At 27.9% G+C, this 23799-nt stretch overlaps 1 protein-coding gene across 2 annotated transcripts in view; it reads left to right on the forward strand.

Moving 5' to 3' along the window:
- The window catches only part of LOC106689715 (UNC93-like protein), a 230167-nt gene that overhangs the window by 386 nt on the left and 205982 nt on the right, over positions 1-23799 (forward strand). The window contains exon 1 of one of the 2 annotated variants that reach the window (XM_067051915.1): positions 19157-19175. The exons of the other annotated variant lie outside the window; for it this stretch is intronic. The gene's annotated coding sequence lies outside the window, so the exon portion shown is untranslated. Of the gene's footprint in view, positions 1-19156; positions 19176-23799 lie in introns of those variants that run through there. 2 annotated transcript variants of the gene reach the window in all.

Here is a 23799-nt window from a genome sequence, read left to right on the forward strand (position 1 = left end):
TAATTTCTAACCAGCTGTAAAAAAAGAAAAATATTGTAAAAAAAAAAAAATAGATCTGTAGAAATAAAATAAATACGTTATCTTCCCAATGATTTATAGTTTTTTAAAAATATATTTTCCTTTTAGTTTTGTTTTTATCCGCTATCTATAGATACGGTTTGTCAACGGGGACGATTTCGAAAGCTAAAACGTTCTGTTTTCGTAAAATTTAAGATAAAGCATTATTGAATTAAACATTAAATATCCCTCCTACCCCAGTAAAAATAAAATATTACACAGACTGAAATCAGATGGCTTTCTCCTCAGCCAGTACGAGTAGGGGTGACTGCAATTATTCGATATTAGTTTCGCGCCGAACTCTCTAGAGGAGCCGATCGCTACATATCAAAATAGCCTAGCAATTAACATCAACCACCCGACGATCAGCGGATTGTTATGGCGTCCCATCTGTCGGTAATAAATTGAAAGAGTATGATTTGAAATCATTTGAAGACAAGTGTGGGATCAATTCAATACTCATTCAATCTGTCCCCAACGATACAAGCCACTTAACTGCAAGATATAAAACCAGAATTTGCGTCAATCGGCTAGCATTAGAATTTCCTAACGACGAGAATTTATCAATATTGTACTTATCAGAGCATAGAAATGATATCAAGTGCTTATATATTTTTTTTGTTTTAAAAAACTGAAAATAAGCAAATAGTTGTAATTTCCGTGGTTGAAATTTTAATTGAATTCAGAAATTAATCATTAATTTTTTTAATGACTTTTGGCCATCGGCTTCAATGGGGAAAATTGGCTCTGTGAGTTATTTATTATTCCAATCATGAAAAGTCTAGGAAGAATTATATCTTGTGCTATTCCTTATTGTTATCATTAGCGACGCGAGTTGAATGTTTAATGCCCCAAGAGTTCCTTCCAGCCTCCAGCAGACTCAAGGGGTTTGTCCAGCAGTGGTGATGCTCTAAGGGCTTTGCATTTCCAGCGCCTTAGGCTGCTCCCCACCATCCCTCTATTTCGCACATACAAATTTATTGAAGAAACGTCGCGTACATTTTGTCATTTATTGTATTTTTATTAAATTCCTATGGATCTAATACGATTATTTATGATTTTATCTACTCTGCTTTGCTCGAAGAGAGGCTCAGGTGACAAAAAAACATTTATTTTATATATGGTGTATATGTTAGATTGCAACGTAGACTATGGTTACTTTTTGATATCCCTACTAGCTTTGGGACAGTAAGAAAAGAAATAAACCATTATCTACGGTAATATCTTTGGAACACGTTCCTTTCAAAATAAAACCAACACTTTTTTTGTCAGATTTGATACTATTAAAGCGAAGCAGGGACGTGTTTATGCTGTAATTGCGATTTTATAAGTTAAAAAATCAATACGAATTTCTTAATAATTAGAGAAATTAGTTTAAGAAATTATTTCTTATATTTATATCAATCAGCTAGATCAATTTTTGATTAGTTAATCTTCTTTGTTTATATCTTTATAATAATTCAGGGGTTTCTACCTGAATGTTATCATATATGGTTTTCAAATTACGTTTTCCAGTTTTAATAGTAATTATTGAGTATTATTTATTCATTCATTAATTTTGATTATGGAGCATTACTCATTTATTGATTTGGATTATTGGACATTATTACGTTTCTATGTGTCAATATATCGGTCAGCGGATACCGAAAATGTTTTCCCAAGGCACCCTTTTTGAGTTAAATAAAATTCATGGCACTCTGATTAGGCTGAAAAATTTTAGCGGCACCCTTATTTTTTTTTGTATTATTTTGAAAAAGTGGCATTCTCTTGGAACCCCTTAGGTGCCGCTGCACCCACTTTGAGAACGGCTTGAAGAACGGTTGACTATACAGTCAGAGGAACTACTTTATTGAAGAATGTTTAACAAGCATTCTTAAATTATTAATCTATTTTTACAAATCTTTTAAATTTAATAAAAATTGTTTATTGTGTAATATCATTTTTAAAAATGATCATTTGTTTCCTTCTTTCTCCAAAGTGGATTTGAAGTCAAGATATACGCATCATAGCAACTGATTAAAATTTAAGTTCAAATATATTATTCTATGATAAAAATATAAAATATAGCTTTTAAAATAATTAAAAAAATTATCGATTATTAAAAAATGCAAAATAAAAATATATAATATAGAAATTTTTACATTTTTGTAATCTACTCTTAATATATGAATTTGCAAATCATAATCATATTTAGAGAATAGGTAATTAGCTAGTAGGATTTGGCACTTGACAAAAATCGGATCTTTGTGATAAAAACGGTATTATTTAAAAATTAACATTTTTTTTTTAATTAAAGTTTGATTTAAAAATATTTCAAATTGCCAATTATATACAATTTCAAGACTTATTATAAGCAATGTTTATACAATAGGACCTTCAGTACGGTACCAAATTTAAAAAAGTTCTTAAAATTTCTATAATATTTCCCAGCTCCGTCTTAGAAGTATTAGCTTAAAAATAGAAATGTAACAAAGTAAAAAAATCGGAAGAAACCATAACTGACTAAATTTTATAGACGTTGAAAAGTTTCGGATACTGGAATGGAAGTCAATAGAATAGCCCATAATGGTTGGGAATTCTAATCTGAACGTTGGTGGGTGGTCGGATGATGTCCATATGAATTTCAACTAGCTTTTATGATAGTGAGGATTCAGCGTCTCATCTTATGCTTTATCAATACCCATTCTTCTTATTTATTAGCAATTGTTTTCTATAATGCTGAGTATAGTAAGCTTAGCATCTGGTTCATTTCGACCCTTGTTTTTGAAAAAAAAAATACATTAAAATTAATACAAATCCGTTAAAAACGTTTTGGTCACACGTCCTTTCGTGTGATAATAGAGGGTTATGTTTTCACTTATTCATTTCTTATCCAGGCTAACATCATTAACTCTATATTTTAATCGGTTATTTTTTTGTAATTTTTAAAGGATGATGTAAATACATGATTAGGTGCTGTAGGATTTTAGGAAATGAAGTGTCTTCATTTTTTTTGGGCCCAATATTTTTAGAACACCTATTAAAAACCTAGAAGTGTTAGAGAATTGGCGCGAGCAGCTAAATTCGTTGGGATGAAAATGTAAATTACTTTTGTGCTATAATGTTATCACTCTTTTCCTTGATTTATTATCGGTAATCTATTATGCGCAATCACTTGCGGGCCGCGGGTCCAATCCAATGGTATGATTTATGAAATAATGAAACTTCTAACATTGAACATTCTATGATTTTTTTTTAGTGATAAAACTTTATTATAAGTTATACAATTTTCCAAATTGAAGGGTAATTTGTGTATTAGGGATACAAGCATCCATTCACACAATATATACCTATTAAAGGGAAAAAAAGAAAAAAGGGAAAATTTATAACAGAGATTTTAATAAATAGTTGTTTTAATGTAATTACATAATTAATACGTTAATTAAATAACTTATATACATCATCATGTATAAATAATTATGTACATTTAATATCCACATCTAAGCATTTAACATATTAATTAATGAGAAAAACGCGGTTGATTTTCCTCAGATATCTTTTAGAATCCAGTTTACTAGTTATATTGATTCTCGATCAATTTTTAATAATTTTGTAACACATTAAATCGTTTTTGTGTCAATCCTAAGGTTTTCAAAAGCGTTTAAATCGTTGTTTGATTATGGCAAATTCTACCAATCAAAAAACGTGATTCCTTCTGACTTTTATACATTTTTGGTAGCAGTTAGCATCTTATTTTAAATCAAAGTGTATTTTTCTATTCCTGGATTACATTAGTAAGACACATGAATTTCAATTTTCATTAACAATTTTTTCCAAGTATTATTATAGCAATTACATTCAAAAACTGCTGTTCCAGTTCCTAAGGGGTGAAATCTGAATTATTTTACTTTTCTGCTAAGAAAGTATATGATGAATCCCAGTGTTTCTTTCACTTAAAGAATGCCTAGGAATTTCATAAGGAAAGATTTGTTGATTTTTAAAATTGTTTTTAGAGAAATTTTTAATGAGTTTTAATATTCGTGTGAAAAAAAATACAATAAGAATCCATTCATTTTCTATGTCACAGTTTGCTTTCAAAATAAGGACCCTTTTAAAGAAACGAAACAGTAATTATTTATATAAGTTTTTGTATTTTTAAACATAGTCAACGAATCATATATAGCTTGCGAGCCGCGGTTTTTCGACCCCTAACCACATACGGATGGCAAAGCTAGATGATAGGAGATCCCAGTACTTCTCTCCCAGCCGCGTAACTGACACTGCATTAAGAAAATTTTAATCTCTTAATGATATGTATCTTAAATTGAAGAATGTGCTTTTTTTTAAATTGTTACAATTTTTTTTTCGTTGGTTTAAAATTAACATCGAGGAAAATCGAGAATCCGTTGATTAAAGTAGTTAAGAAACGCTTAATATTCTGTCTGAGGCAAGAATCTTTCCAATCATAAATCAAATTTTCGATTCGAGTATTTTATTTTTACTCTCCGATTAGACTTTGGCTGATAAGACTGAGGTAATAAAACCACAGGCATTAAATGCTGCAGTTACTCATTTTGATTTTAATCGCCGTAAGATAGGATGTAGTAGAGGGGACGCTGCTAAGGACAATCAGGTTCCAGACTCTACTCGAAATAATTGTACATCCAAGATCACAAACGTCCCTCCTGTCTCTCTTATATAACGGCATGCATTTCATGAGGCGAAGGACACTTCACATGCCCCGGACTGGCGGGCTTACATATCAAACATAACTTATTTCCGAACGAAAAAGTTAAATCGATGAACTAATTCGAAAGATAAGATTAATATTCTATAAAATTCACCGTTAACCGCAGTAAGATGTAGTGTATTGCTACTATAAAATATTGTAATAAAATTTAGCAAACTTTCTATTTTGAACTGACAAACTAATTAGATAGATCTATCAAAACAATTTTCTTGTGAGATCCAACATAATTCATTAATTTTTCTTCTTTGTCTTTAGCGTATTAACCACTATTTTCTAGTGTTTTATCAATGAAAAAAATTCTATAGTAAAACTCCGGCTGTATGTTTCTGTAACATCTCACTCACATTGACACATTAATCAGTTTAACTGAAAATCTCAGAATGGCTATAAATTTGAAATTATTGAAGGCGGTTCGCCTTTTGTTGAAGATGAGTTGGGTTTCAGAAATTTCTTACTCCATGTGGTTTAAAAAAATATTTCTAATACCTGAAAAAACTATAAAACTAAAAATCTTCTGGAAGATTCTATCCATTCATTTGAGTTATTATAAAATTCTGAACAAAACTATAATCATCTGAATCGGACCAAATTAAAAAATATTTGAACTATGAATCCTCTAAAATGAAATCGGGCTCTACGTTTCTATTTCATTCTCTCACTCACTTATTAATGACAATGTATCAAAATCAAAAATGCCCTTATAGTTAAAATTATTGATAGCGATTGTCCTTATTCTTAGATGGACAATAAGACTGGATTCCAAACAATTAGGACTCCAGATTGTTAATAATTTTTTTTTTAATTCTTGAAATCTAAATCTATATTTTTCGATTGCCTGCAGCTGTGTTATGGATGGTGCTTCGATTCCATAAAAAATAAAAATAAAATATTTAAATTACACTATTAATAGCAAATACTTGGCTTAATTATGACCCATTCTACTAAATTTTTTATGAACCAACATTTAATTCATAAAATTCTCAAATCATTGCAAAAAAAATATTGAACTAAGAACCAAATATAACAATCTATGAAGAGTAAATAAAAAGATAAAGATAATGAATTGTAATTTATCATATTTAAGATCATGTCATATTAATATCATGAGATTAATGCAAACAAATATATAAATAATTTGTGTCATGAAAAAGGTTTCTTGAATCAAAATTTTTTTTTTATCGTTGTAACATTTGAAATTCCGTTGTCACATACCAATAGAACACATAACTAATCTTAGGGTAGGTTTTTTAAAAAAATCTCTATTCCGTTCCTTAATGATCTAGCATCGGTGAAAGTGTATAGGTTCTTTCAAGTGTATAAGGTGTCCTCTTCAAAAAAATTAGAGCAAGTAAAAAGTTGATAAGAATATTTTAATTGGATTATTGCAAAAATTTGATTGCTAACAGTGATAAACAGAGATTAAGCAGCACGTATATTGACAATATGGTGCAATTAATTGATTAATGATATATTGAGTGGATATTGTAAAACAATAATTCATTGCCATCAAAATAAAAAAATAACAATTAAGTGGAGATGGATTACACATTATCATGCTGTGTAAATTAATTGGTGTCTGCGTAGTTATTATTTTAAGAATAAATGAGTCATACTTGCAATCCAAAACCGGCCAATTTTTTCTGTTTGTTTTAATATTTTTATTTTATTTTAGTAAATGTATTTTTTTCCAGAAAAAGTAAGATAACTCGTGATTTAACTGCATTAGTAGAATGCACATATCATCACTCAAGTTAAAATAAAAAACCATAACCATAATTCTTTCCAAACCTATTATAAATAATAAGTTGGTTTTTATATGGTAATACTTAAAAAATATTATTTGAAATTTAGTTCCAACTAAAACTCGACTAAAAAGACCTAACATCCAATCAAATACTAGCATTAAAAAGTCATAAGAAAATTTCAACTAATTACGGAAGGATAATATTAAAATACAATAGGAATTTTAATTCTAAAATAAATCAAGAATTTCATAGAATAAAGGAAACTTGAATAATACATTTTTCTTTCAAGTTGTGGTACTTCATAATTACCGTTTTAAGTGGTCTAATACAGGATATAATAAATTTGGTTTATTTCTCATACGGATATTGATTAACAATGAAAATGAAAATTTTGATATTTCCATGATATATTAATAATTATCTATCACAGATATATACATAGATACAAGAAAAACTACATCTTTGTTGTTTTGTTAGATAATTGATTTTTTTTTTAATATATTATTCCTGAAGTGGATATGGTACCACTGTTTTAACAAACATATTGTCATCTTTCATGGATTATGTAAAACATTAAAAATATGAAAAGTACCATTTCCAGAATTATTAAAAATTATCATTAACTTTAAAAAAAGAAATAATAAAAATTTCAAAACGGAATATACGCGGATTCACTCCCTGAAAATGTGCTAGATTCATTTGTTAATTAGAGATGTCATGTCGGGATAATCTGCTGTTTTTAAGTTTTAAAACTTTAAACCAATACTGTACTATCTATGATGAAGCTCATACACAAAATTAAAAAAATTTGTTCAGATGTGCCACTATTTTAGTAAAACCATGTTATATTGAATTTGATCTCGTCTGGAAAAAAATGTTGGTGCATTAGTTTAAAAAAAATACTTAATAATTTTTTTTTCATAATTCCTTATTTATTTAATTAATAATAATAATAAAGGTTTAACGAAGCCGAAGGTTCGATGCCGATACCACCAAACGCTCTCTGCATACATCCTTCCAGTGATGTCCCTCCAAACCCAATTTCACTAAATCTGTTTTAACACAATCCTCCCATCTACGTTTCGGTCTACTCCTCGGACGTTTCCCCATTGGTTCAGTGTTTATTACCATTTTACCAGGGATCCGCTCGTTACTAAGCCCTACAACCTTACCTGCCCATCTCATAATTTATTTAATTAGATATTCAAATCATAATAAATAACGAATAGCTTTTAAGTTAATTTGAACAATGGATTGTTAAATTCAGCCTTTTTATCGAATCCAGGCAGTTTAAAATGGATAAATTTAGTTTTAAAAGTTTTTAAATAAATGGACATTCTCGTGTATGCTAGAGATATAAAATAGCATTGGAAAACGAATTCAATCAGTTACCACGCATTGTTTTTTCACTAATAAAGTTCTCAGGTTTGATTCGAAAGGGTAGGAATAAAAAGCTTTCCACTCCCTTGTAGTTAAATTAATTCTTGAAATGAAAGGTCCTTGAATCCTAATCTAGATCGGCCATTATCAAAGCCAATGTCCTCTCTCGTAAATTTTGCAAATCCAGTCAGTTTTATGTGTTTTCTTTAAAAAAATAAATTAAAAATCCTTAAATGCAATTTGTAAATATAGCTCTCCTTTCGAGTAGTTGAAGATATTTCTTAACAGATTGTAGCATTGTCGAGTGATGCTCCTTCCGCCGTAGCAACTCAAGGAGAGATTTAATTAAACATTTCCACCTTTCGTCGCTCAATAAACAATTGTTATCTCAACGAGTGGAGTACAAGTGGTGTTAGAACTGATTGCGGCTCCTATTATTATAAGCATTTTGTTTCAATTTCAACTTTCTGAATAAGCTCAGTGATATTGATTGAATGTCATAAAAAAAGATTTCATTGTCATCGAATTAAAAAAAAAAATGAAGTGGAAACGGATTACACATTATCACGATGTAAATTGATTCGTGTCTGCGTAGTGATTATTTTAAGACTAAATGAATCATATTGTTAAAGTCCAGATCCTGTTTTCAGCTGGTTATTGTTTTTAATTATATAAGTTTTTAGGGTTATATAAATAATTTACGTTTGAAAATCATATGCAAATATTTCACCTTGCTAAGGTGAATATATTAATTAATAACAAATAATTTATTTACAAAATATTATTATATTAATTAATAATATATTAATTTGTTTGCAAATATAGATACAATAAAAACTGAACACCATAGTTGCTTTGGTAGATAATTAATTTTTTGCATATATTAATATATTCCTGTGCTATATATGGTACTATTTTAAACAAATATTTCTTTTGACATTTTTTATGGATTATGTAAAATATTGAACGTTCTTTTTACTGAATTATTAAAATTTATCATTTATTGAAATTAACACTTCTATTCGAATTATTACATAATCTATATAAAAAGAACTGACATTTTTCTCAAAATAATGGTACTATACCGCAGGAATAATAAATTTAAAAAATAGATTAAGATATCTCACCAAACTAAGATGTTATATATTTTTTTTCCACCTGGTTATAGACCGAATATCTTTGTCTACGAATTCCCTCCCACTTAACCTTTCCAAACATAAATCTAAAATACGAGGCCTATCACAATCCTCCAATTTAGATTTTTTTTTTACTCCTCGGGTATTTATTTCACCATGAAACTCTTTTTTATGTTCCGTTCCTTAACAGCTCCGAAAACTCTACAGCCCAAAACCAAAACTCTACAGCCCAAAACCAAAACTCTACAGCCAAGTTCTACCAACGGGTATATTCTACTAAAGTAATACCATTGTTATATAACTAATTTCACACTTACCAGTTCCATATTTATGTATTGTTTCCTAAATAAAAATTATTTATTCTACTAACAGAAATATTTTTATATTATTATTATACATATATAATTAGAATTGTTGGCGGACCTTGAATATTATACTGACGAAATAATTCTTTTAGGTTACTGGAAAGACCAAATGTAACATAAAATTAAGCAATTCTGAAAGTGTTGCTAACTGGCTTGGTGGCCTCTGTTTCCATGTCTCTTTCTGGTAGATTTATAAATTAGTAGTGACGAATTCATTTCACATTACACAAAAAAATAAAAATATATTACTAATTATCCTAGTCAGAAAAAAAAAACCGGTTAATCAAAAGTGTTTAAAAAAAAAAAACACCAATATTCAGTCAATTCATGTATTAGAAAACAATTGAAATAGAATAAACAAGTTAATATATACATGATATGTATATCAATAAGTAAATTTTAAATTTAATAAATTAATTAAAAATAATGTAAAAAAATCGTTAGGCACGAAATATTTTAAGGGTAAAATTATTTTATGATTTGACTCCGATATTCACCAATAATTCTAGCATCATTTATACGTTTATTAACCAAATATAACAAATTTTTTAGCCTTCCTCTAAAAATTAGCTTTAGGTTATGTGATAATAACAGTTTTGCTGCTATTGATAAAAATAACATCTTATAAATGAAATAATAATTAATTAATTACATGTATTTAAATTTATGTTTAAAAGAAAACTGAGAATAAAAACTTATATACATCAACTAATTAGCATTTGCTTTTCTTTATCCATACCATGAATTTTAAATGATATTTGTGATACAGCATATTAAGTAATTTTATAAAATTAATAATAACAAATTTGGAAAAACAAGTTACACCCTGATATTTATTTTTTACCTGCGTAAAAAGATTGACTAAAGTTTAAGACGTTCATCGATGTTATCATTTTTTTATTTATATCCTTTTTCAACCAGGAAACTCAAAGTAAATTCTAATATTAAAATTAGTCATGTTAATGTAATATGAGTCATTTGTACAGCTTGCTAGCTTGCCCTTGGCTAGTATTACCGTATCCTGATTTTCTTCTTTTTTTTGGTTTTGCCAGTATAGAGTGATAAAGCTGATCTAATCCTAGGAAATGTTAAGTGGAAATTACGCGGAGAACTTATTTACGATTTGTTGTTCTTCTTCGATCTTCCCATTCAAACGGCCAAGTCAGGGAATGTGAGAAAATAAGCTCGGCGGTACTCCTTTGATTCTCCAAGCTGTGGTATAGATTGGACAGCTAGTCGGCCATCTCTGTCTCCGTTGCTCACCAATAAGGATGCATGTTTAGAAATTATGTTCTGTAGTTTGTTCGCCTCTTCCACATTGTGACAGAGGTTAGGATTTTTTAAAACATTTCTGTACAGGAGAATTAAGCCTATAATAACTAGTTCTGTGGCGGAAAATCAAGACTTGCTATTTTCTTGGAACCAGAAATTATTGATCCAGGAGTTAGAGATTTGGATTCTGATAGTTCTTTCTCTATTGAACAGTTGCTTGATTGATAGTTTTGACTTCTTTCAATCGAGGTATGGAGGTGATGTGAGGATATTTAGTGATCTCTTTTTCCAGTTTATCAGTAAGTTCATTGATGAACAACTCTATGATGAACAACATTACTCAGAGATTATCTGATGGATGACATGTTCATAAATAGTCGTTAAGCATTGCAACCCGGATGCTTGCAGTTTATGTCCTATCTTCCACACTGGCTTCAGGTTTAACAAATAGGATTATTGTAGCATCCAGTCTTGAGTCTTCCTTTGTAGTTTATCTAGCTGAAATACAAAGGAAATGTTATTTGGAATAACTATACGATTATCTGCACGTCCATTCCTGATTGCATTTTCGACTTAACCATTACAGACCATGGTCCAGATTTAATTTTATTAGGAAAGTGCATTTCTTGTACTCGAACTTCAATTTCTAGTGAATTGTTTCTAGTGGTCACATATTTTTTTTTTCGATTCGAAGAGTAGATACAAAGATCGAAGGCAATATGAGGCCCTAAATTTATTGTTTTATCGAACATGTTTTAAGTACATGTTTTTGTAAATATGTTAAATATAGAACAGCCACATATTGTCATTCTGAATTAGCTCATCAAATCAAATAATTTGTATTTATCTAAAATCAATATCACCGAATCTCCTAAAATTAAAAAAAAAAATGTATTCTGATGTTACGAAATACATAGAAATTAATTGATAAAGTTCAGTAAAAGAAATAAATTAAAAAAAGTTTTCAATTATTATTATAAGTAAATAACTGGAAAATTCTCATTTTTCTTCCTGTTTAACTGTAGAAATTATCGTGAAAATAGAATATAATAATACTCTTGAGATACTCAGTATTATTTTAAGAGAGCCAATCAGAATAATGATAAGTATGAAGTTGATTTGAAAGTATTCGGAATGGTTTCTTCTTAAATAAATAAACCTCTATCTATTATGAAAAAACATTATAAATTAAAAAATCTAAGAAAATTAATCTTATTTTTTAATATTTAAAAACCATTATGTCGAATTTTATTTATATTTAATTTTAATTATTACTTCGAAAATAATGGTTACTTAAATTATAAAAAATAATAAACAATTTCATTTTTAACAAAATAGTTTAAATTGAAATTGTATATTATCTTTCCGAAATAACGTAATATTTATTTTAGAAGTATTAGTTAAAAATAAAATTCCTTATATTTGTTTTTAACATCAAATTGTTAATTAAGTTATGGTCGGTAATTTACCAAACCATATATACTTTTTATATATTAGTAAATAATCACTTAACCAATCGAAAGTATAGATCGTAAGCACCCAAATATTACGTTGTTTGAAATATCTCTAACTACAATTAAAAAAATGTATGCATACATACAATAATATAATAATATAGGTACAATGTGTTTGTTAATATTCATTTGAACGTTCCTATGGCTTATACAAATGATTATTCATGAAAACAAATACTATTTTTTCACTGGACGAATATGTAACAAAAACAGTTTATTTATTTATTTTTCTTTTTAGATGTGTACACACTATTGCTTTGATATTTCGTTCAGTAATGGATCATATTCCTTTCCAAGATATTTCTCATGAATCCCTCTTTTCATATTCTGTTTAATAGATGATTCTCTCATGAGGTTTAAGTGTTAATAGAGGGTAAGATTTGGAAAAAGAATCTTTGAGATGAAAAAAGAATTAGCTATTCCAACGGTATCGAGCACTAGTTCTCAGTATTACTTTTAGTTGTATTTCTGGGAACGTAAAAAAAAAAAAATTATAATAAGGACATAGACTAATGAACTTGAATGGGTGTTATTTTCTCATCGCCGACCCTCCGACATATCCGGACACAATCGGATATAACCGGATTTTTCCAGAATTAATCGAGGCTTAGTAGTTATATTGTTCAATGTCTTAATAATTGTTTTGTTAGTTAGCGCGCTCTATAAGTTTAACTGTAACTAACCAGTTCAATCGACACACCACCAAAGAAGTGTTAATTGTCGCATGCAGTGGTCTTCAATTGCTACCCTTCCAAAGGGTTTTCTACCTTTTCTGTGAAAGTGTGCGTGGAGCTATAGAATCTGGGCTCTGGATGGACTCTGTTTTTTGTTTTTTTAAACAAGATTTTTTTTAAATTCATAATTTAATCGAACCTAACAAGAATTATAAGAATCGCAATGAGCATAGCAAATATTTAGGTAAAAATTATGTAACTTATGTATTTCCATGCGATATAATTTTAAGTTATATGTTTTCACTTAATAGTTCAACGGGGTTCTATTAGTCCTTAATGTTTTTTTATCAAGAGGAAATAGCCCTTTTTATTTCTTCTTTATTTTACTCTAACATTCAAATTAGTTATCTTCTAATACAATTAATGTACAATCAACAATTTTTTTAAAAAATTGTATACTTAATTCCAATAAATAATCTGAAAATTTATAACAAGTAATTTACATAGAATTTACTATTTAGATAAAGATATTATTTTGAGCTCTGCTCTACCCCTCATACGTGGGGAATAGAGTGGGCTCAGGGATCCTCTGGTCGATTGTGTAAATATTGTATCTTAGAGTGTAAATGTGACTAGAGACTACATTATTTTATCATTATGTTATTTTATTTATTTATTTTTCATATAGATAGTTTGATTATTTTCATTTTGTTTATTCTTTTGTTTGTATATATTTTAAGAGAGTTTTTTTAAAATTTATTTATTTATTTTATTTTTGTATTCATTTATTTATTTTAGTATATATGAGATCATTCATCACTATTATCTATTGCCCACAACTGTGTGGCATTATAATATGTATCAATAAATAAAAAGTATTATTTAAAAAAATAATAATATATCAATTTTCAAATTTAACGAGTTTTATACTTATTATTTTTATTATTTTATTACCTTTAATTGTTTGATAGACATATGCTAACTCAAGTTCACATTTTCTAACTTTTTTCATTAGTCAGAGAAACTGCCCCACTGCTTGTCTAAAATTGACGTTGGAATGTTAAGGTAAAATTAAGAAGTAATAGAAAGGGCTATTTCATCGTGAAAAAAGAAAAAGTAATAAAGAAGAAATACAAATTATGTAAAGACCTATTAAAATATAAATAAATAAGTCGCTCCTAACCTATAATTTATAAAGATTATTATAGGCTAGGAGTGACTAAAATCTAATATTTCTAATTAAGAAAACAGTGTAAATACTTCAATTTAATTATAATCTTTACACTTTCTTGAGACTGCTTAATATTGTTCAAATAAATAAATTTTATCCTAGTTTAGTCTCAAAAAATTGTTTATTCTTTTATAAGTCTGACGTTTCGGCCAATTTTAAAACTTGTTATCACAGTTAACTTTCTTTGGTAAAAAGTTTTAATTTTTACTGTGAACAATTGACTAATAGGGTAATTTGTGGACTGATATAAATGACTTGAGCAGAACAGCCTACATCAAGTTGTTTTTTAAATGAATAAAAAACAACTGTTTAATTCAAAATAAAATTGTAAGGTCGGATGGCCGAATGGGCCAAAACGTCGGACTTATAAAGGAATAAAAAATGTTTTGAGACTAAAATAGGTACAAATTTATTTATTTAAGCAATACTTGAATTTATTTAGATTTTAATATGATTTAGTGCAATTTATCTCTGAGACATACTAAACTATATCTGTACTTCTGAGTTTTTTTTTGTTTTGTTTTTCTCACCCTTCGATTAATTTTATTACTATAAACAAAACAATACATAATACAAAAATAGGAATATATATACATAATAAACATAATAGATATTAACTCGGAGATTTAGTACATATTATACTTAATTTTTTCCTAACACTACAAGCGAGTAATATGAACAGATGTTTTCCTCCGAATATTTAAGTATTGTTTTTAATTTTTTTAACTTAAATCTCACAATTGGTCTAGAACAGTTGTTCACAAAATTTTTGTATGGTCAAATATGAAATTAGTAAATAAAAAAAAAAAAAAAAAAAAGCACCCAATTATTTTTCTTTTGATAAATGAAACAACATACGTAAATAAAATAGAAATTTAATAAAAACTAATTTTATTTTTTGTAATATTATATAATATTTATTTCACTTTATTTATTTATTTTTTTAATTTTGTTGCACCCATGAAAAAAACATAGAATTGTAATAAAAGACAATATTAATTTTTGATAACAGTTTATATTATTTATTTAAATCCGTAGCATATCTTAAGTATATTTATTTATTTCTAAAAAAAAAAGAGTTACAAATACTGGTTTTTCAACAATGAATGTTTTCTGGGTCCACTAGTTCATGTTTTTTATATTATCAGATTTTAAAAAATAAGAATGTTTTTCATACATACTAAATAAAATGGTAGAATTTGACAACAGGAATTGTGCAAGGCCCATCTTATCTAATGGTCCTAAATTTTTCTCATTGTTAATTATTACCTTGGGTCCCAAAATTATTATCAATAAATCTAGTCAAAAATTTGCGCAAAGTTTACCAGCTGCGACAATTTATCTCATTACTTAATATTTACCTATCAGCTGGGATGTCACAGCTTATTGTTCAATCTCAGCCTTGTTTACTCTCTTTAGATTTATGTTGGTTGTATGGTTAATGAATCGTTTCAAAGTAGCTATAATTAACAGAAGCGTCTCTCGTGTCTCCAACAGTTTTAGATAATTTATCGTCAGTTATAAATTATAATTTAGTTTGAATGGCGAAAAAAAAAAAAAAAAAAAAAGGAAATACGTGATTTAGCAATATAAGGTCAAAGTAAGTAGTGAATCCATTCAAATGCCGTTTCAACGTTATATAAATTCGGTTATTTAATACAGGATGAGAATGGTTTCTGTTTGTTTTCTAAATTTGCTACATGTCGCACTTTTATTTTCAGTTTTTTTTACATAGTTTAAAAATTATGTAATGCCTGTTATAGAATTAAACTTATGAAACATGTAATTTTAATTCGCTAAGACAATGGGAGCCATTATAAACGTAAACAGGAAAATAGAGTAGAAGAATCTCAATCTATACATATAACATTTTATTATATAACTTTTATTAAAATAATACAATCTGCTATACTAAAGGACAATAAGTATTAGGGATATATAAACTCCATCATACCCTTTATCCATATTAAATATTAAAAAAAGAAAAGTAAATAAATATTAATAATAAAAATACAATAAAATATATAAGAATCTCAAGAACTCAAGAAAGATCTAAGAGGCAAGTACTAGAAAGCAGTGTTCTTCAATCGCCGATTTATGCGATTACTATATAAATTATGAGAAGATAGTTGACTTTAGATAATATATATGAGAGAAGATGGTTGGGGGTGCGGTCAGTAAATAACTCAAATAAGTTGAGAGAACTTAATTAATAGTGCCAGCGTGTCGACTAGAGTTTCTAGCCATTTATCAGGGCTAAGAACAAAGAGCAAGATAACAACTAATGAATACAAAATAAAAACAGAAAAGAGAAAATATAAACAGAATGATACAAGTAAATAATTATATAGAATTAATATCATTAATTAAAGTTAATATGATTAAAAATTAATTAAAAACTAAAATTAATATTATTAATTTCCATTATGTATAATTATTTACTTGTATCATTTTATTCATATGTTCTCTTTTTATTTTTTTTGTATTCTTGTTACCTTAGCCGTGATGAAGGCTAGAAACTCTGGCCGAAACGTTGGCACTATTAAATAAGTTCTCTTAACTGACCTTATTTTATTTACTGACCGCACCCCCAACCATATTCTCCTCATATCGATGTTTTTTTGAAGAAAGCTGTTATTATTAGATTAATTTAACTTATAAGAACTTGTTCTTACTTATTTTATATCATCTTGAATAAAAAAAAAAATTATCTTAAGATTACTATATCTCAGCACCAATGGAGGCACATGATTTAAAACAAAAACAACTGTAAACTTGAGAACGTATGAAACAATGTCTCATACCACAGCGGGTATATATCTGCTTTTTTTTTGTCAATTATGGTTTAGACTGATTGTGGTGAGAATTACAACAATTTAGCATAATTAGACATAAACATACTGCTAAACTTTAGTCGGAGGGAAACAACTTTTTAAGAGCAGTATAAAGACGTATAAAGTTTCTTTTATCTTCGAGGTACAGACATAATCTAATCTTTAGCTGGATTCTATGGTTCATTAGTAGGAGAAAGAAATTAAGTTCTTCGTTTACTGATTTTGCATTTATTTATTACTTAAACGTCAGTATCATTTCTTTTTACCTTTTCTTTTAATAAGGCCTTCAAAAGAAAAAAGGCAATGAAAAATAAAAGATGAATAACAAAGAGCCAAAATATTTCTTAGGATACTTATGCATAAATTACAGAAATCGTGAAAGAAAGCTTTTTATTAAAAAAAAAAAAAAAAGAAAGTTCTCCCTCCAGAATCCTCGCACTCAAGCTAACTTGAATCTTTTTTATCCTATAAATCAGGAGCATAGGGTACTTTACATTCCTAGTGTTTGTACCATAAATCATAACTGACGGCCAACAGTGGATGGTTGTTACAGGCAACGGATCGGATGAAGTCGTGAGGTTGGGGTCAATCCCCTTGCTCCTGAAGCAAAAGTGCCTTTAATTGGCTCAGGGCACATTTTCCGATCAATGGAGGTATCCAAGAAAAATACAATTTTATACGAATGAGTAAGTAACCTACGTCAAGCAAGAAAGCATTAGAGAAGAAAAAAGGTCAAAATTATTGATGTAACAATATTCTCAATGTTTTGCCATCGGGAGAAACACCGAAAAAATTGAATAATTGATACGTTAAGGTATCAAGATTAGTACTGATTAATTTAACTCACCTATATATGGAATATACAATAAGGGGAAGAATTGCGGTCATGCAAAATTTAGAATTTGAGTCTACTTTTTGATGCCCCCCCAGTCCCAATAATCATGTCTTGCGAAGGCGAAATGTTAGTTAACAGTTTTAAAACTAAAATTTGATATTTGAGAGTTAGCATATTCCTGGTACATAACAGCAACATTTTCAATACAGTTGACTAGCCAGCTCACTTTTTTGAATCGATTTTTCACGTTTTATCGATTTCCCCATTAACGGCTCAAACGATTCTGATTTAATTCGGTATACCAATGCACAATCAATTGATCTTTTGTATCAACTAGATCTTATCCGCATTGAAATAGTGTATAAGGGCTTTAACGCCGAATTCGCGAAACATCTTCATCTAAAGTACTTTCAACTTGGTTTATTTGAAACAAAAAAAGCATTGCAAAATTATTGAATTTTATAAATGAGTAAAGGAGAGAATTAGAGACATCAGATTAGACTGAAAAAACGGTAATAGCCGAACGTGTTCAATCTCTCTCTATCGCAATTATATGTTTTGTTAAACGGATTTATTCTTTTAATTACAGGAACGTTTATATTCGCAATTCAAAGCTCAAGAAACCCGAAAATCCGATATTTTTATAGCAACAGAAAATTAATTATTTAGTATTTTCATATACCAGGATTTGCAATTGAAAGTCTTATGATAAGCCCACTACACCAGATTTTTCAGCCAACATCCAATTTATCTTTGATTTACTAGTTTTCAATAAAATTCTAAGGTATTTTTTAATATCTCTATATGATAATTACCCTATAAAAAAAAAGATTCTGGTTGAACTAATTTCTTGAGAACTAAAAAATCTTAAAATCAAAAAGAGTTTTAAATTTTAATCATTCCATTGATGCATACATAAAACCCACTTCCTAATTAGGAACTTGTCCAACTATGAAAAGGCATGTAGACCCAGAAACTAACTGTTGATTTAACTTTTGTTCTTTTTACATAAAGCGTAAACATTTTTTTAAAAATTGTTTTTATCAAAATGTCAATAGCAGTCATCAAAGTTAAATTTAGCATTACTTAAATGTAGATTGATCGTATGGAAATTTTTTCTATGATAGGATAGGCGATCCTTGAATGATCGGGTCAGGCCTGATGTGTTGGCAAATACACTTCGCCAATATTTGCTCATTAATTAATAAATATACTCTGTTATGACGTGGGCAAAGAAAACAACGCCTAAGGTTAAACTCAGTCGTCAATCTATCGTCATTCGGAAAAGTATAGTATTGAGTTAGTGATGTGCAGTTTGTCTCAAAGTTCTTGATCAACTTGAGTGTTATGATTTTGTTGAAATTTTATCGGGATTATAAATTTAAAGGACGAATTCTGAGCTGGTAAGAATTAAATATTTCTCTTAAAACTTAAAATATGTGTGTACAGAAGGCAAAGGTTTCACAATTGCTGTGTACCTATTCTATAATTTGGCTAAAGTATAGACAATTGTTTATAATATTATTTAATTAATCAACTTTTAATTTAAATTATCATAAATAATGGTTGATAAGTTACTAAAAAGAGATTTATAATTAAAAATACCACTATGCAGGCATATGAACTACCACAATAATCAGGATTATTTAACAAAAAATAGTATTACCTCTGATAATTCAAAAAGGGAACCGTACGTATCACAAAAAACATCAGGTAGTGGATAGAATATTTGACTAGAAGAAAAAGAATGCGGCGGAAAAATTAAATAGGATAGCCGAAAAAAAAAAATCTTTAAATATTGTTTTATTCTTATTAACCTACATTCGTCTGCAAAAAACTCTTGTTTTATATATAATAACACAATATGGTGAAAAAATTATAAAATAGCATAATAAAGTTCTTATTTGTTCTTAGCGTTTCATCAAATCATTGAATACCAATTTTCAACAAAAAAAAATAAAAAATTTCCGTAAGCCATCCATGGCTTTGAAGGACTCAACCAATCAACTTCAAACCCAATTTCTTTTAGTGCCATAAAATACTTAATTATACCAAAAGGCACAAATCGGACTTAAATCAACCAATTTAGTTTGAATTTGAGATATAATCCGAAATAGTAATGATTGATTAAGTATATTTAAGTGGCTTTTTATTACCTTTAATGTAGCAAATGTACGCTTTATCATCTTTTCATCGATAAAAAAACATTCAAACTTTCCTTATTTGATTAAGGAAAACGAGCTAATAAATTCACTCAATAAGTTCTAATAGTCAATCATTAAGGGTGGTCTCAGCATCAAAATATTTTTGGTTTAAAAATAGATATTTTTAAGTGATAAATGAGATTTAATTTCACTGGCATAAGAATAGTATGAGATTGTGAAAGTATTAGTTTTTAAACAAAGATTGTTTTATGGTTTTACTATTTTATATGTTTTTGGTCTAAATAAATAACAATATTTTTCGTAGATACTGCATAAATTGGTCGAATTGTGCAAGGCCCTTCTTATCTAATAGTCCTAAATTTTTCCCATTGTTAATTATTACCTTGAGTCCCAAAATTTACCACCTGCGACAATTTATCTCATTGCTTTGCATTTACTTATCTGCTGGGGTTGTCATGGCATATTGTTCAATTTAAACCTTGTTTACTCTTTTTAGATTAATTTTGGTTGTATGGTTAGTGAATTGTTACAAAGTATCAATAATCAAAAGTTTTAAATCTAGAAAATCTGTGCTTCCCATCGCTACCAAAATATTTGAGCTTAGTCGAAAAATGTACATCTAATAAAAGGTTGTGTCAACATCAAAATATGTTTGGTTTAAAATGGAAACTTTTGTCATAATTATAAAGATACAAAAATATTCTTGTTTTATCTTACAATAATAGAAAAAAATCAAAAATCAAAAGTGCTTAACAAAATTTTACAATATGATCCATGATCTTTTTTCTAAATTCAAAAAAATCATTTCTACAACTTTTTTGTAAAGAAAAGATAATAAGTAATTTTATATATTTTCCACTCTCAGAGGTTATTATGTTTTTAATCTACAAATGATTTCAGGAAAATGTAATAAGTACATAAAATAATTTACATTATATAATATTTTCTATTTATATAGTATTGAACAACATTTGCGTATCTTATCTTAATTTTCTGAATGAGCTAAGGTGTTAAAAAATGTATTATAAACATTCTTACAATCTGTTTTTGTTAACAAAAGATAAAGGAGATATTTACCGTAATAAGAATGTGGTATTGATATTTGTCAATAAGAGTTATTCAAGGTGATCAATTAGGTATCATTGTTGAAAAATAATTATTAATAAAAATTTTTTTATTTTCTTGGAAAATTATGTCTCTCTTAAATTGATAATTATGTTCATTACATGGATTTGACTCATCTGGATAATAGAGATCGATCAATAAATTCCTGACTATTACAAGCGATCTATGATTCATGTTTAATTCCCAATATACGTCAGACATTGTCTAAACATTATTTTTAATTGAATGGAAAAAAAGTGTTTAGCACATAGAGTTAACTATAGCAAATACAACTCGTTTTTGATAATGTACCTTTAATGAATTAAAAAATGTATGCATCCTTCAGTTAATGCTAAATATGCTAACAGTTGTTATACCAGTGTACACTTGAATATATTTTTGATTATAGATAAAAATATTTATACGTCCGTTCTGAAAGAAAAAATAATATATTGAATCCTAGTGATTATTTATTTTAAAAACTGAAATAACCTATTAAACAAATATTCTGATAACTTTATTCCTTGTAAGAAAAACAACTTATAACTATTAATAACTGAAAACTGAAAAGAAAATGGATGATGGATCACCTCGGACAATAAACGAGCAACCAGAGATTCTGTACATCCTCATTAGGAAACAATTATCGATTACTCACTATCTACCACATACTTGATAGCTTTAAAACAAACAAAGGCTTTCCACATGCATTTGAATTAAGATTGAAAATAATATACTTTGCATTAGATATATAATTATAGAACGTAAACAAAAGAAAATATGATCCTGCCTTTATCCTTTTCAGAACTAACCACACAACACTAAATACATAACCTTAGTTTCACATCATCGTGATGTAAACTGTGGAAAACCATTCTGCGTTCTAATCACTTTGGGCAGCACTAACCACGAACTGTCCATGGTTCGGAATGTTGAAACTGCATTGTTTAGTTTTATGGACTAATGACAATTAGAATTTCACGGACAAGCAGAAGAATCTAATGGAGTAAATATTAGCTTTTAAATGATTATCAATATCTTAAATGGACTTTTAAAAAACAGTCCTTGATATTATATTTTAATCAATAGATAAATCTTTGATAATCTACTCTACGCTGAATTTCGCGAACTATAAATTCTTCCTTTATTTCTCTATAAAGCTGTTAATCCATAGTTAGTCTAAAACCATAGTTCTGATATATTTTTCTACAATATTATGAAATGTTTAACATACGAAACATTAAATAAGAATTGTATGATTTTTCAAAACTCTTATACAGAATAATTTAAAAGTTACTTTCATATTCTGCTAAGAGCACTTCATATTATTTATTAAATAAATATTTAATTTGTAGTGCTATTATTGATATACACATATAAAAGAAATGGGTCGATTTAATTAATGAAAAATCAGGAACCATAACTTAATGTTGGAAATAAAATATTGTTATAATGATACGCTGAAATACTAAACACTTAAAATTTTACCTTATTATTTATTGAAATCAGGAGACTTTCTACGGTTCTCATCATTGCGAATTGGAATACAGAAATAATTGAGAATTGCTACCTTACCTTTCTTCTTTCTTTTAACTTTCAAATAAAGGTACATCCCGATATTTAAATACGGAAAAAATATTAGCTAATGTTTTAAACGAACTTAAATTATGAACGGCTTAAATCAACAAACCAGGGACTAAAACCTCAATTTATATTACTAATCAAAGTGAGGAGAAAAATTAGAGATTTTTTCCTACTAACTTTCTCTTTTTTTTTCAAGCCGAACTACAAGGAACCTGTCTCCATTTAATGTTATTTCAATTCACTGCTTTTTTAATTTTTTTTCTTTTAATTTTTCATTTAATTATTTGTCACTATAAATATATTAATTTTTTTAATAATTCAAAAAAATTCATACCGCTAAATCGGTTATTTTACATTAATTTTTAATTTATATTTGTTAATTTGTTAACATTATTTAATATGTATCAATAAATATGATTTGAATGTGCTTTATTATCTCTATTGTCAATATCTGAATGTATATGATAGAGTTTAATGCTACAAAAAAATAAATAATTAATTCGCAAATAACATATTATTTTCCATTACATTAATATATTACTTAGACAAGACGTCAAATACATGTCTGTTGTTACTTTAAACGGATATGTCATTGGTAGATAGTTCAAGAATTAAAAATAATAAATTTAGTTTTTTAAAAATAGTCCAGATTCAAATTGGTAATATTAAAATATCGCATATGGAATGAGTTTTGTATACATATTCCAATATTTTTTATAGTTAAAAAATATTAGCGAAGACGTACGTAAACCGTTTCTATTGAACGTGAAACAGGTTTAGCGTTTTATCCTTCATTGTGGAAGGACTAAATGCTGACGGGGTAAAAGTTAGAAAGCTGGTGTTTACAGAATTCCGCATTATTAAAAACACAACTATGTAAAGATTGGAAACCATCCAAAGAAAATAATGGCGCCCAACTGAAGGGTATAAATAATTGCAATTGAATGACGAAAATAATTATACAATGATTAAAATGAAAAAAAACTGTCAGCAATATTAATAGATCTATTATGGACGTGGTCAGTTATATTTACATGTCCTCAATAATAAGGAATAGATGTTTGACAGGACGGCACTCAAGGTCTCAACGTCTACTGAATCATATCTCTTTGGCGAGAATAAATGCTCCTATCTACCTATCAAGTTTATGTACATATATATGTATATATATGTG

This window comes from Halyomorpha halys, unplaced genomic scaffold (genome assembly GCF_000696795.3).
Source record: "Halyomorpha halys isolate HHAL.00 unplaced genomic scaffold, Hhal_1.1 Scaffold47.1, whole genome shotgun sequence".
Lineage (NCBI taxonomy): Eukaryota > Metazoa > Arthropoda > Insecta > Hemiptera > Pentatomidae > Halyomorpha > Halyomorpha halys.